Consider the following 13,269-nt stretch of genomic DNA (forward strand, 5'->3'; position numbering starts at 1 on the left):
CCAGCTTGGGTCACTGTCTGTGCGGAGTCTGCACGTTAAAAGGTAAAGTTTATTTATCAGCGTCACAAGTAGGCTTACATTATGAAAATCCCCGAGTTGCCACACCCCAGCGCCTGTTCAGGTACACTGAGGGAGAATATAGCATGGCCAATTCACCTAACCAGCACATCTTTCAGGCTGTGGGAGGAAACCAGAGCACCCGGAGGAAACCCACGCAGACACGGGGAGAACATGCAGACTCCGCACAGTGACCCAAGCTGGGAATTGAACCCAGGTCCCTGGTGCTGTGAAGCAGCAGTGTTAACCACAGTACCACCGTGTCCCCGTGTATACATGGTCTCCCCCGTGTCTGTGTGGGTTTCCTCCAGATGCTCCAGTTTCCTCCTACAGTCTGAAAGACATGCTGGTTAGGTGAATTAGCCATGCTATATTCTCCCTCAGTGTACCCGAACAGGCGCCAGAGTGTGGCGACTAGGGGATTTTCACAGTAACTTCATTGCAGTGTTAATGTAAGCCGACTTGTGACACTGATAAATAAAAGTATTACTAAAAGATCTCTCTGCCCCTGACTTCAGGCAACCATTGGGTGATTTTAACTTGCTCTGACTGGCAAAAGTCACACCAGGTGGCTGTTAAAATCGAAGTAGCCCCACTCACTATGTGACCATCTCAGCTGAGAATCACACTTTCCCTTGGGTAGAAGTCTCACAAGATTATGCGAATTGACATAGAATCATAGAATCCCTACAGTGCAGAAGGAAGCCATTCGGCCCATTGAGTCTGCACCAACAACAAATCCACCCAGACCCTATCCCTATAACCCCACATATTTACCCTGCTAATCCCGCTGGCACTAAATGTCAATTGATCATGACCAATACACCGAACCCACATATCTTTGGACTGTGGGAGGAAACTGGAGCACCCGGAGGAAACCCACACAGACAGTGACCCAAGGCCAGAATTGATCCCGGGTCCCTGGCGCTGTGCGCTAACCACTGTGCCACTGTGCCATCCTTGTTATAACATCTTGTTATTTTTTCCTTCAGATATGGCAGGCCTCCACGGGCAAGGCCAGCATTTGTTGCCCATCCCTAATTGCCCCCTGAGCGGCTGAGAGACCATGCTGAGAGGCGGCTAGGAGTCACCCATGTTTGCTGTGGGTCTGGAGTCACATGTCGGCCAGACTGGATAAGGATGGCAGACTTCCTTCCCGGAAGGAACTAAATGGGTTTTTATAACAATCAGTAATAGTTTGATGATTTGATTTGATTTATTATTGTCACATGTATTAACATACAGTGAAAAGTATTGTTTCTTGCGCGCTATACAGACAAAGCATACCGTTTATAGAGAAGGAAACGAGAGAATGCAGAATGTAGTGTTACAGTCATAGCTAGGGTGTAGAGAAAGATCAACTTAATGCAAGGTAGGTCCATTCAAAAGTCTGAAGCAGCAGGGAAGAAGCTGTTCTTGAGTCGGTTGGTACGTGACCTCAGACTTTTGTATCTTTTTCCCGAATGTAGAAGGTGGAAGAGAGAATGTCCGGGGTGCGTGGGGTCCTTAATTATGCTGGCTGCTTTTCCGAGGCAGCGGGAAGTGTAGACAGAGTCAATGGATGGGAGGCTGGTTTGCGTGATGGATTGGGCTACATTCACGACCTTTTGTAGTTCCTTGCGGCCTTGGGCAGAGCAGGAGCCATACCAAGCTGTGATGCAATCAGAAAGAATGCTTTCTATGGTGCATCTGTAAAAGTTGATGAGAGTCGTAGCTGACATGCCAAATTTCCTTAGTCTTCTGAGAAAGTAGAGGCATTGGTGTACTTTCTTAACTGTAGTGTTTGCATGGGGGGGACCAGGACAGATTGTTGGTGATCTGGACACCTAAAAACTTGAAGCTCTCGACCCTTTCGACTTTGTCCCCATTGATGTAGACAGGGGCATGTTCTCCTTTAACCTTTACTGAGACTAACTCTGAATTCCAGATATTGTTAACTGGAATTTAAACTCCTCCAGCTGCTGTGGTGAGATTTGATTGTGTACCCTAAGAACATTGACTTCGATACCTGGAGTAGGAACTCAGTGGCATTATCGCTACACCAGCATCTCCCCACCTCCCAGTCCCCACCCCAATCCTCACTCCCCACCCACCCCGGATCTAGATGGAAAGAAAGAAAATGAATAAACAGATGATTAAATTTGAATTTATTTTTTGCCTTTGCTGATCTCCAGGTGCCTCAAGCCTGTACATCCAAAAAGATATTTTTAAGTCCCGTCACAGTTGTAATTTAGGAAATGTGGCAGCCAATCTGTGCACAGCAAAATCCCACAAACAGCAGTGAGATAATGACCAGATGATCTATGTTTGTGATGTTGGCTGAGGGATAAATATCTGCCAGGAAAGTGGTGGGAACTTCCCTTGCTCTCCCTCCACTTGGGAACGTCCACCTGAGAGGGCAGGTTAAAGTCTCATCCGAAAAGAGGCAGCGCCTCTAACAGTGCCGCACTCCCGCAGTACTGCGCTGAAGACGTGTCAGTGAGATTTAGGGTTCCTGGATTAGAACCTAAACCCCTAACCTCTGACTTCAAGGCCAGGAGTGTCCAGAGAACCAGGATTTGCCACTAAAGCCCTTTGTGCGACTCGGAGGTCTTGATTAGGTGCTGTATAAATGCAAGTTCTTTCTTTTAGAATGGGGACCTCACTCCTTCAAATATGTAAGAATAAGGTTGACAGAACCTCTGAATGTTTTGCGATTTGATTTGATTTATTTTTGTCACATTGTATTGGTAAGCAGTGAAAAGTATTGTTTCTTGCGCATGTTACAGACAAAGTGTACCGTTCATAGAGTACATAAGGGAGAAGGAAAGGAGGCGGTGCAGAATATAGTGTTACAGCCGTAGCTAAAATAAAGTTAAAGTTTATTTATTAATCACAAGTAAGGCTTATATTAACACTGCAACGAAGTTACTGTGAAATTCCCCCAGTCACCATAGTCCGACGCCTGTTCGGTTTACTGCACCGATGCATGTCTTTCAGAATGTGGGAGGAAACCCACGCAGACACGGGGAGAACATGCAGACTCCACACAGACAGTGACCCAAGCCAAGAATCGAACCCAGGTCTGTGAAGCAGCAGTGCTAACCACTGTGGTGTTATGCCGCCCCAGCTAGGGTATAGAGAAAGATCAACTCAATATAAGGTAGGTCCATTCAAAAATCTGATAGCAGCAGGGAAGAAGCTGTTATTGAGTCAGTTGGTACGTGCCCTCAGATTTTTGTATATTTTTCCTGACAGAAGAATGTGAAAGAGAGAATGTCCGGGGTGCATTGGGGTCCTTGATTATGTTGGCTGCTTTTCCAAGGCAGTGGGAAGTGTAGACGTTTAGAAGGATGAGGGGTGATCTTATTGAAACTTACAAGATACTGCGAGGCCTGGATAGAGTGGACGTGGAGAGGATGTTTCCACTTGTAGGAAAAACTAGAACCAAAGGGCACAACCTCAGGCTAAAGGGACGATGCTTTAAAACAGAGATTTCTTCAGCCAGAGAGTGGTGAATCTGTGGAACTCTTTGCCGCAGAAGGCTGTGGAGGCCACGTTATTGAGTGCCTTTGCGACAGAGATAGATAGGTTCTTGATTAATAAGGTGATCAGGGGTTATGGGGAAAAGGCAGGAGAATGGGGATGAGAGAAATATCAGCCATGATTGAATGGTGGAGCAGACTCGATGGGCCAAGTGGTCTCATTCTGCTCCTATATCTTATGGTCTTATGGTTTTATAGACAGAGTCAATGGATAGGAGGCTGGTTTGAGTGATGGCCTGGGCTTCTTTCACAACGCTTTGTAGTTTCTTGGGGTCTTGGACAGAGCAGGAGCCACACCAAGCTGAGATACATCCGGAAAGGATGCTTTCTATGGTGCATCCGATTCTTACTGACTGTTGCTTTTGAGGCAGCTGAAATTGAAATTGAAATTAGCTGCAGAAATTTCCTTCAGTTTGAAATGACTTTCTGAGAGGGAGGGAATCGACAATGAGAGTAAAGCTGTTGGAATGCCTGTGGAACACACAGATGTTGAGTGGGTGCGTGTGTGGGTGAGTGAGAGAGCGCGCTGATGGGGAGGTGACAAGTGTGTAGGCAAAGTGGTGACAGTGTGTGGAAGAGAGGGTAGCAGAGTGCTTCGTGAGTGGGTGAGTGGGTGGCAGTGTGCCGGTGCCTAGGTGAATCTGTAAGTAATTGGATGATGGGGGCATTCGTGTAAATATAGAGAGAGAAAGAAAGGACTGTTTTATGTAACGTCATTCACGACCTTCGGATGTCCCAAAACACTTTGCAGCCAATGAAGTACTTTGCAAGTGTTGTATTCCAGGTAAAACACTCCAGACAGCATGCACACAGCAAAACCCCCACCAGCAACAATCACGCAATGACAAGGTGATCTATTCTCTTAGCTTTTTTTTTCAATATTCTTTCATGGGATGCGTGTTTCACTGGCAAAGCCGGTATCTGTTGCCCATCCCTAATTACCCTAGGACTGAGTGGTTCACTCTGCCATGCTAGAGGGTAGTTAAGAGTCAGCCACGTCATATGGATCTGGAGTCACATTTGGCCAGACCAGGTAAGGGTGGCAGATTTCCTTCCCTAAAGGCCATTAGTGAACAAGATGGGCTTTTAGAGCAATCATCCCACCATTGCTGAGACTAGCTTTCAGCTCCAGATATTAATATACGGTGTTACGGTGGCACAGTGGTTAGCACTGCTGCCTCACAGCACCAGGGACCCGGGTTCGATTCCAGCCTCGGGTCACTGTCTGTGTGGTGTCTGCACGTTCTCCCCGTGTCTGCGTGGGTTTCCTCCGGGTGCTCCGGTTTCCTCCCACAGTCCAAAGATGTGCAGGTTAGGTTGATTGGCCAGGTTAAAAATTGCCCCTTCGAGTCGTGAGATGCGTAGGTTAGTGGGATTAGCGGGTAAAATATGTGGGGTACGGCCTGGGTGGGATTGTGGTCGGTGCAGACTCGATGGGCCGAATGGCCTCCTTCTGCACTGTAGGGTTTCTATGATCTATGATCTATGATCTACGTGACACTAATAGATAAATTTAAATTCCGCCAGCTGCCATGGTGGGATTTGAACCCACTCCCCCAGGGCATTAGCTTGGGCTCCTCGATTACTCGTCCAGTGACATTAACACGATTGCCACCATTGCCTCTTTAATGGTGGAGGGATAAGTCTTGGCCGGGACACTGGGGAGAACTCCCTGGCTCTCCTTCAGTTTAGTGACACAGGATTTCTTACACCCACCCAGGACAGCGGAGGGGGGTTTAGTTTCATGTCACAGCTGAGAAATGGCAGCCGCAATTTGGCAGCTCCGTTGGCCGCTAAACTTCACGAGGGACCAAAAACAGGACTTGTGGCAGTGAGACCTCAGTTTGAGATCTTCCTTCGCCTGGACAGAATATAAAAAGCAGCAAAGAATGAGAGGAAGGTCGATAAGGAAGGAATAATTAGAGTACAAGAGAAAATTAGCTAGAAATATTAAGGTTGTCTTTCGATACGTTAAAAAGGAAAGAATTAACAAAGTGAGCGTTGATCCTATACAAAGTGAATCTGGGGAATTAACAATGGAAAACGAGGTGGCAGATGAATTGGGCAGGTATTCTGCATCGGTCTTCATCATAGAAAATACAAGTAACATTCCAGAAATAGCTATGAATCAGGAAATGGAGGGAGTGAGGAACTTGGGAAAATTTACAATCACCAGGGAAATTGTTGGAACTGAGGACTGAGAAGTTCCTCGGTCTTGATGGACTTAATCCGAGGGCCTTAAAAAAAGTGGCCAGTGAGATACTTGATGGGTTGGTTTTAATTTTCCAAAGTCTCCAGATGCAGGGAATGTTCCATTAAATTAGAAAATAGCGGAAGTAGCTCCTTTATTCAAAAAGGATCATAGAAATCATAGAAACCCTAGAGTGCAGAAAGAGGCCATTCGGCCCATCGGGTCTGCACTGACCACAATCCCACCAGGCCCTATCCCCATATCCCTACACATTTACCCGCTAATCCCTCTAACCGACGCATCTCAGGACACTAAGGGGCAATTTTAGCATGGCCAATCAACCTAACCCACGCATCTTTGGACTGGGAGGGAGGGAGACAGAAAGCAGAAAACTGCAGGCCAGTTAGCTTGACATCTGTCATAGGGAAAACGCTTAGAAGCCATTATTATAAACATTATAGCAGGAAACTTAGAACAATTCAGGGTAATCAGGCAGAGTCAACATGGTTTTGTGAAAGGGAAATCATGTTTAACCAATTGATCGGGGTCTTTGAAGGAGTCACATGTGCCGTGGATAAAAGGGAACCAGTGGATGTAATGTACTTAGAGTTCCAGATGGCTTTTGATAAGGTGGCACATCAAAGATTATTGTGAAAATTGAAAGTTCATGGTGTAGAGGGGTAACATATTGGCAAGGATAGAAGATTGATTTGATTTGATTTATTATTGTCACATGTATTAGTATACAGTGAAAAGTATTGTTTCTTGCGCACTATACAGACAAAGCATACTGTTCATAGAGTACATAGGGGTGAAGGAAAGGAGAGGGTGCAGAATATAGTGTCATAGTCATAGCAAGGATGTAGAGAAAGATCAACTTGAGGTAAGGTAAGTCCATTCAAAAGTCTGATGGCAGCAGGGAAGAAGCTGTTCTTGAGTCGGTTGGTATGTGTCCTCAGACTTTTGTAACTTTTTCCCGATGGAAGAAGGTGGAAGATGTCCTAATGTATGATGACAAAAGGCTAGGATACAGATACAGCAAACAATTACGTCAGATCAGCCATGATCTTATTGAATGGCGGGGCAGGCTCGAGGGGCTAGATGGCCTACTCCTGCTCCTATTTCTGATGTTCTTATGTAATTAGGAGAGCTAATAAAATGTACTTGCTTATTGTGAGGAAATTGATTACAAAATACAGTTATACAGGGCATTGTGAGACCAAATGGGATGGCACGGTGGCACAGTGGTTAGCACTGCTGCCTCACAGCGCCAGGGACCCGGGTTCGATTCCAGCCTCGGGTCAGTGTCTGTGTGGAGTCTGCATGTTCTCCCCGTGTCTGCGTGGGCTTCCTCCGGGTGCTCCAGTTTCTTCCCACAGTCCAAAGATGTGCGGGTTACGTTGATTGGCCATGCTAAATTAACCCTAGTGTCAGGGGGATTAGTGGGATAAATATGAGGGGTTATGGGAATAGGGCCTGGGTGGGATTGTGGTCGGTGCAGACTTGATGGGCCGAATGGCCTCCTTCTGCACAGTAGGGATTCTATGATCAATGATGGAATTTAGAGTATTGTGTTCGCTGTATTGGTCACCTTATTTAAGAAAATTCATTGGAAACAGTTCAGAGAAGGCTTACTAGGCTAATACCTGGAAAGGATGTGTTGTCTTATGAGGAAAGGTTGGACAGACTGGGCTTGTATCCGCTGGAGTTTAGAAGAGTAAGAGGAGACTTGATTGGAACATTTAAGATCCTTAAGACCCAGTAATGAACACAATACTCCAGATGTGGCCTCACCAGTGCTCTGTATAACTGAAGCGTACCCCCCACCCCCCCGCCAACCCTACTTTTCGATTCAATTCCATTTGTAATAAACACTAACACCCTATTATCTTTCCTAATTACTGTACACAAGCCTTTCGTGATTCATGCACAGGTCGAGCTTATAGGTGATAGGCCACAATCCTGGGTGTGAGGTGGCTGAGTGATAGGGGCTGTGATTGAGGAGGGGAATAGGTTAGCGTTCTGGTAGGTAGGCGGTATATCAGGTGAAGATACATTCACTAACCCTTGACCATGGATGTGAGGTCATTAGATTTCTTGTGGTACTTCCGCAGGTCCTTGGGTCCAGAGATTGACCGCCCTGGCTTCCCACTCGCACCCCATTCAGAGGGCCTCCTGGCCCCTGTGAACCTTGGCATCTCTCATTCTCTCTTCCTGCGTCCACAAGCCAGGTGCTGCCTCTCTGCCCCGGTTTTTCGTTTTCCTTGTTTAGGATGATAGCAATGGAATGCAACATCATCCATCCGCCTGTCGTTCAGCGCAGCTTCTCTTTAATCGGGGTGGACTGCCTTTAGGAACAGAAAACTGACTGCCCCACACGCTATTGGCGAACACTGCTCATCCCAGCAGCCAGCAGTGGCACATACTGGCCGGTATTTTATGACCTAGCTCAGGCGAGGCTGGTAAAATCCCGCCTGAGGCCAATGGAGAATTCCGTTCTGTGAGCCGATTCCGGTGCGGGCGGGGAGGTAAAATTCCCGCCCCGTGTTCTGTATGCTACAATCATCCAATGAGGAGTTAGCGCCGAACGTACACCCTGCCTGCCTCCAGCCTAACGCAAGTTGGAAATAGTGGCCCCCCCCCATTCCTCGTCCTGCCCTCCCCCTCCCCCTGCACCCCCCCAACCTCCACCCCCCCACCACCCCCTCACCACCCCAACCTCCACCCCCCCCACCACCCCCTCACCACCCCAACCTCCACCCCCTCCACCATCCCCCACACCCTCCCAACCTTCACCCGCCCACCACCCCCTCACCCCCCCAACCTCCACCCCCCCCACCACCCCCCTCACCCCCCAACCTCCACCCCTCCACACCTCCCCGCACCCCCCAACCTCCACCCCCCCCACCACCCCCTCACCACCCCAACCTCCACTCCCCCACCACCCCACCGCACCCCCCCAACCTCCACCCCCTCCACCATCCCCCACACCCTCCCAACCTTCACCCCCCCCACCACCCCCCTCACCCCTCAACCTCCACCCCCCCACCACCCCCCGCACCCCCCCCCAACCTCCACCCCCCCCACCACTCCTCACACCCCCCCAACCTCCACCCCCCCACCACCCACACCCCCCCAACCTCCACCCCCCACCACACCCCGCACCTCCCCAAACCCCCCCCCCCCCCCCCCCCACCCCCTGACACTGACCCCCATGCTCAAAAAGCAAAGCAAACCAGATTTAACCCATACAATCTTTATTCCCTGATTACTGGGCACACATCCTTATTGGTTCGAACAGAGTCCTTTATGATTCTGAACACTTGTATCAAATCTCCTCACAGCCTCCAATGTTTCTGACTCTGTGCATTGCGAGAGGTTTTATTACGCAGGTTAAACCGAAGCAGCATCTTCACATTGATCCATCGCTTACGTCAGGCACCCAGCTCTGTGCTGCGGCCCAAGGACATCATTCCTTTCAGTGCTGAGGTACGGAGCTAACGCACAACTCCCTCGTCGAGGGGAATAGACACAGGTGGCATCTGCTGGCATTCAGAGTACCGTGAATAAACTGATGATGACAAAAAAGAGAGAGAGGAAGACAGAGAGAGAGAGGAAGAGTGTGAGAGAAAGAGCGAGGAAGAGAGAGAGAGAGGAAGACAGAGAGAGAGGAAGAATGAGAGAGAGAAAGAGAGTGAGAGAGAAAGAGAGTGAGAGAGAGAGGAAGATCAAGAGAGAGAAAGAAAGAAAGAGAGAGAGGAAGAGCAGAAGAGAGAGAGAGAGAGAAAGAGAGAGAGAAGAAGAGAGGAACAGAGAGAGAGAGGAAGAGAGAAAGAGAGAGAGGGAGAGAGAGGGAGAGGAAGAGAGAGAGAGAAAGAGAGTGAGAGAGAGAGGAACAGAGAGAGGAAGAGCAGAAGAGAGAGGAAGAGAGAGAGAGAGGAAGAGAGGAACAGAGAGAGAGAGAGAAAGAGAGTGTGTGAGAGAAAGAGAGAGAGAGAGAAAGAGAGTGAGAGAGAGAAGAAGAGAGAGAGGAAGAGACTGCGAGAGGAAGACAGAGAGAGAGAGGAAGATCAAGAGAGAGAGAGAAAGAGAGTGTGTGAGAGAAAGAGAGAGAGAAGAAGAGAGACAGAGTGAGAGAGAGAAGAGAGAGAGAGGAAGAGAGTGTGAGAGGAAGACAGAGAGAGAGGAAGAGAGAGAGAGGAAGAGAGTGAGAGAGAGAGAGGAAGAGAGAGAGAGAGGAACCGAGGAAGAGAGTGAGCGAGGAAGAGTGAGAGAGAGATAGAGAGAGAGGAAAAGAGGAAGAGGGGGAGAGAGAGGAAGAGTGGAAGAGAGAGAGAGAAGAAAGGAGAGAGGAAGAGAGAAAGAGAGTGAGAGAGGAAGATCAAGAGTGAGAGAGAGAGTGGAAGAAAGAGTGAGGAAGAGAGAGAGAGAGAGGAAGAGAAAGGAAGCTGAATGCGTCGGGGAGTTTATTTGTCAGATGAAAGCAACTCCCCCACAATTCAATTCAGTTCAATTCCTTCATAAACCATGTTGCTTTAATGGCTTTTATTAATAGAGTGTCAGGTCGACTTAATGAATCATCCTTTCAGCATTTCAGTTACCTCAGCAACTAATCAATGTTGGTGCATTCTTTGATGAAAATGTATTATTCCTTGCGGGAGGAGACAAGTAAAGTGTGTATTTGTGCCTGATTGGGCGTGAATCTTCCACACAGTCTCTGCTCCATACTCCCCGGGAGATATTCACGGGCAGTAAAGGCTGTTCATTGGCTTCGTGTTGCAGCAAGTTTATTCACATCAGCAAAGATTTTCAACTGGGCAGCAACAATAATTTGTATTTATATAGTGCCTTTAACTCAATAAAACATTCCAAGGTAATCTGTTGAAGAATTTGAGAGCAAAATTAAGCACTGGGTCACACAAGACAATATGGGGCAATGATCAGAAACTCGGTCAAAGAGGTAGATTTTAAGGAGCATCTTAGAGGAGGAAAGGGAGATGGAGAGGTTTAGGGAGGGAATCCCAGAGCTCAGGCAGAGGAAGACAGAACCTTCCACGATGTAACAATTCAAGTCAGGAGGCCAACATTAGAGGAGTGCGGATATCCCAGAGATTTGTGGAGTTGGAGAAGCTTCGCGGCTGAGGGCCGGGAAGTGCAAGATCCTGAAGGGATTGAAAATGAGGAATTTTCAAACTGAGGGATTGCTGGACCGGGAGTCACTGCGGTTCAGCAGACACAGGGGCGATCGATGGGTGGGATTTGGGTGCAAGTTAGGAGATGGGCAGCTTGGGATGACCTCAGGTTTATGAAGGATAGAATATGGGAGGCCAGCCAGGAGTGCATTGGAATAGTCAGGGCCACGGTGGCCCTGTGGTTAGCACTGCTGCTACACAGTGCCAGGGACCCGGCTTTGATTCCGGCCTTGGGTGACTCTGTGTGGAGGTTGAACATTCTCCCCGTGTCTGCTTGGGTTTCCTCCCACAGTCCAAAGGTGTGTAGGTTAGATGGATTAGTCATGGTAAATGCATCGGCTTACAGGGATAGGGCAGAGAAGAGGGCATGACCATCTTTAAAAATCTCCAGACAACCTTACAGACCCTCCAGCCCCCCACCCGCTGGCAAAGGCCCCATCCCCAACTTGTTGGCATCAGCCCCACCGCTGCAATTGCCACTGCCAACCACCGCCCCCCACACAAGTCAAAGGCCCCTTCCCTTCAACATTCCCCAATGCCCCCTTTCAGGCACCCTTTCAGTCCAGGCCCCCTTCTTTCAGGCCCCCAACTCATGCCCCCTCTTCAGGGCCTTCCCCTGGGCATTGCCAAACTGACATCTGGACAATTCTCAGCAGGCACCTTGGCACTGCCCCGGGCAATGCCAGTGGGCAGGGCCTATGGGGGCATGGCCTGAATGGGTGGGGTATGAAGGGGGCAGGGCATCAAGGGGGGAGGGATACCCGCTGCCGCTCTGCAGTTGCGATCGGATTGTGGAGGAGGGGGGGCATGATCAGACTGGACCGGGGGGGGTGGGGGGGGTGGAGTTGGATGTCCATGTATTGTGGGGCTCGTGATTGGCCGCACGCCTCCATGATTGCGGGGTTGAGGCTGCCTGCCTCCTGTCAGACCCCTGCTGCTGAAATTGCGCATGTGCAGCATCAGAGACACATGCACAGCAGCTCCCTCTACAGGCTGGCTGGTGAATCAAGCCCTGCCCACTTCCTGCAGCAGCTAGAAGCAGTCTAGCCCATATTTTCAATGACTAAGTGCATAAGATTGAGTGCGAAAACGTGCCCAAAAAACAGATCAGGAACTCTCCCATTTTCATACTAGCTGGACATTTAGAATCATTCTCGTAAAATTCTGTCCTGGTCTCCGCTTGTGGAGGCCAGCCATGATTCCCGCCGTCTTCACGTTGCGCTGGCCAGCGGATGGATTGAATCCAAATATACCAATGACATTTAAATATGCTAATCTGGCTCACTCCCTCACTGGGCGTCAACCAGATTACATTACCAGCCGGGGTGGGGGAGAATCTCAAAATGAGTTCTCCACGGCGCAAATCCCGTTTACCCCCTCTGGTGAGATTCTCCGTCTATAACGCGATCTGTGCCTGATCGTGTGCGGCCGGAGAATCATTCCCAAAGATAAAATGGACACTGGCAAATCCAACAGGGAATTCAGGAAAGATGTAAATATTAACATCAACCCAAGAGATGGTGAGAATATGGATCTCGATCGCGACCACTAGGAGTGCTTGAGGGGAACCTGATTCAGGGAAAGCTCGATAAACACAGGAGGGGAACAGGAGTAGAAAGATATGCTGATGGGTTTAGCTGAAGAGAGTGGGAGGAGGCCCATGCGGAGCATAACAAACGCCATGGACCCGTTGAGTCAAAAGGCCGATTATTTTGCTATAATCCGGTGTGATACTGAGCACTTTACGTGTCAAGACCTACACAACTCTTCTTGTGGCTCAGAATGGGCCAGATAGGAAAGGTATTGATGATGTTAAGAGCCCTTTAAGGTCTGTGGGCTGGAGTTTAGACACCTTTGCCATATGACAGGAATGCAAACCAAGTCTTGTGGCCCACGTGCTGCCATCAAGACTGGAAGCACAGCAATCACCATGACAACACAGACTTGCCCTGGCAACCCAGCACTTGAAGCCTTGGCAACGCAACACTCAAAACCCTGGCAACCCAGCTCTCACCCTCACAGTGCAACATTTAAAGTGTATCATTCTGCAGAGATTAACTCACCTCCTGACTCCCCAGAGCCTGTCCACTATCTACAAGGCACAAGTCAGGAGTGTGATGGAATACTCTCCACTTGCTTGGATGGGTGCAGCTCCAACAACATTCATGAAGTTCGACACCATGCAGAACCAAGCAGCCCCTTGATTGACACTCTATCCACTACCTTAAGCACCTAATCTCTCCACGGCCAATACACAGTGGCAGCAGGATGTACCATCTACAAGATGCAGTGCACCAACTTGCCA

Source organism: Mustelus asterias, chromosome 9 (genome assembly GCF_964213995.1).
Source record: "Mustelus asterias chromosome 9, sMusAst1.hap1.1, whole genome shotgun sequence".
Classification (NCBI taxonomy): domain Eukaryota; kingdom Metazoa; phylum Chordata; class Chondrichthyes; order Carcharhiniformes; family Triakidae; genus Mustelus; species Mustelus asterias.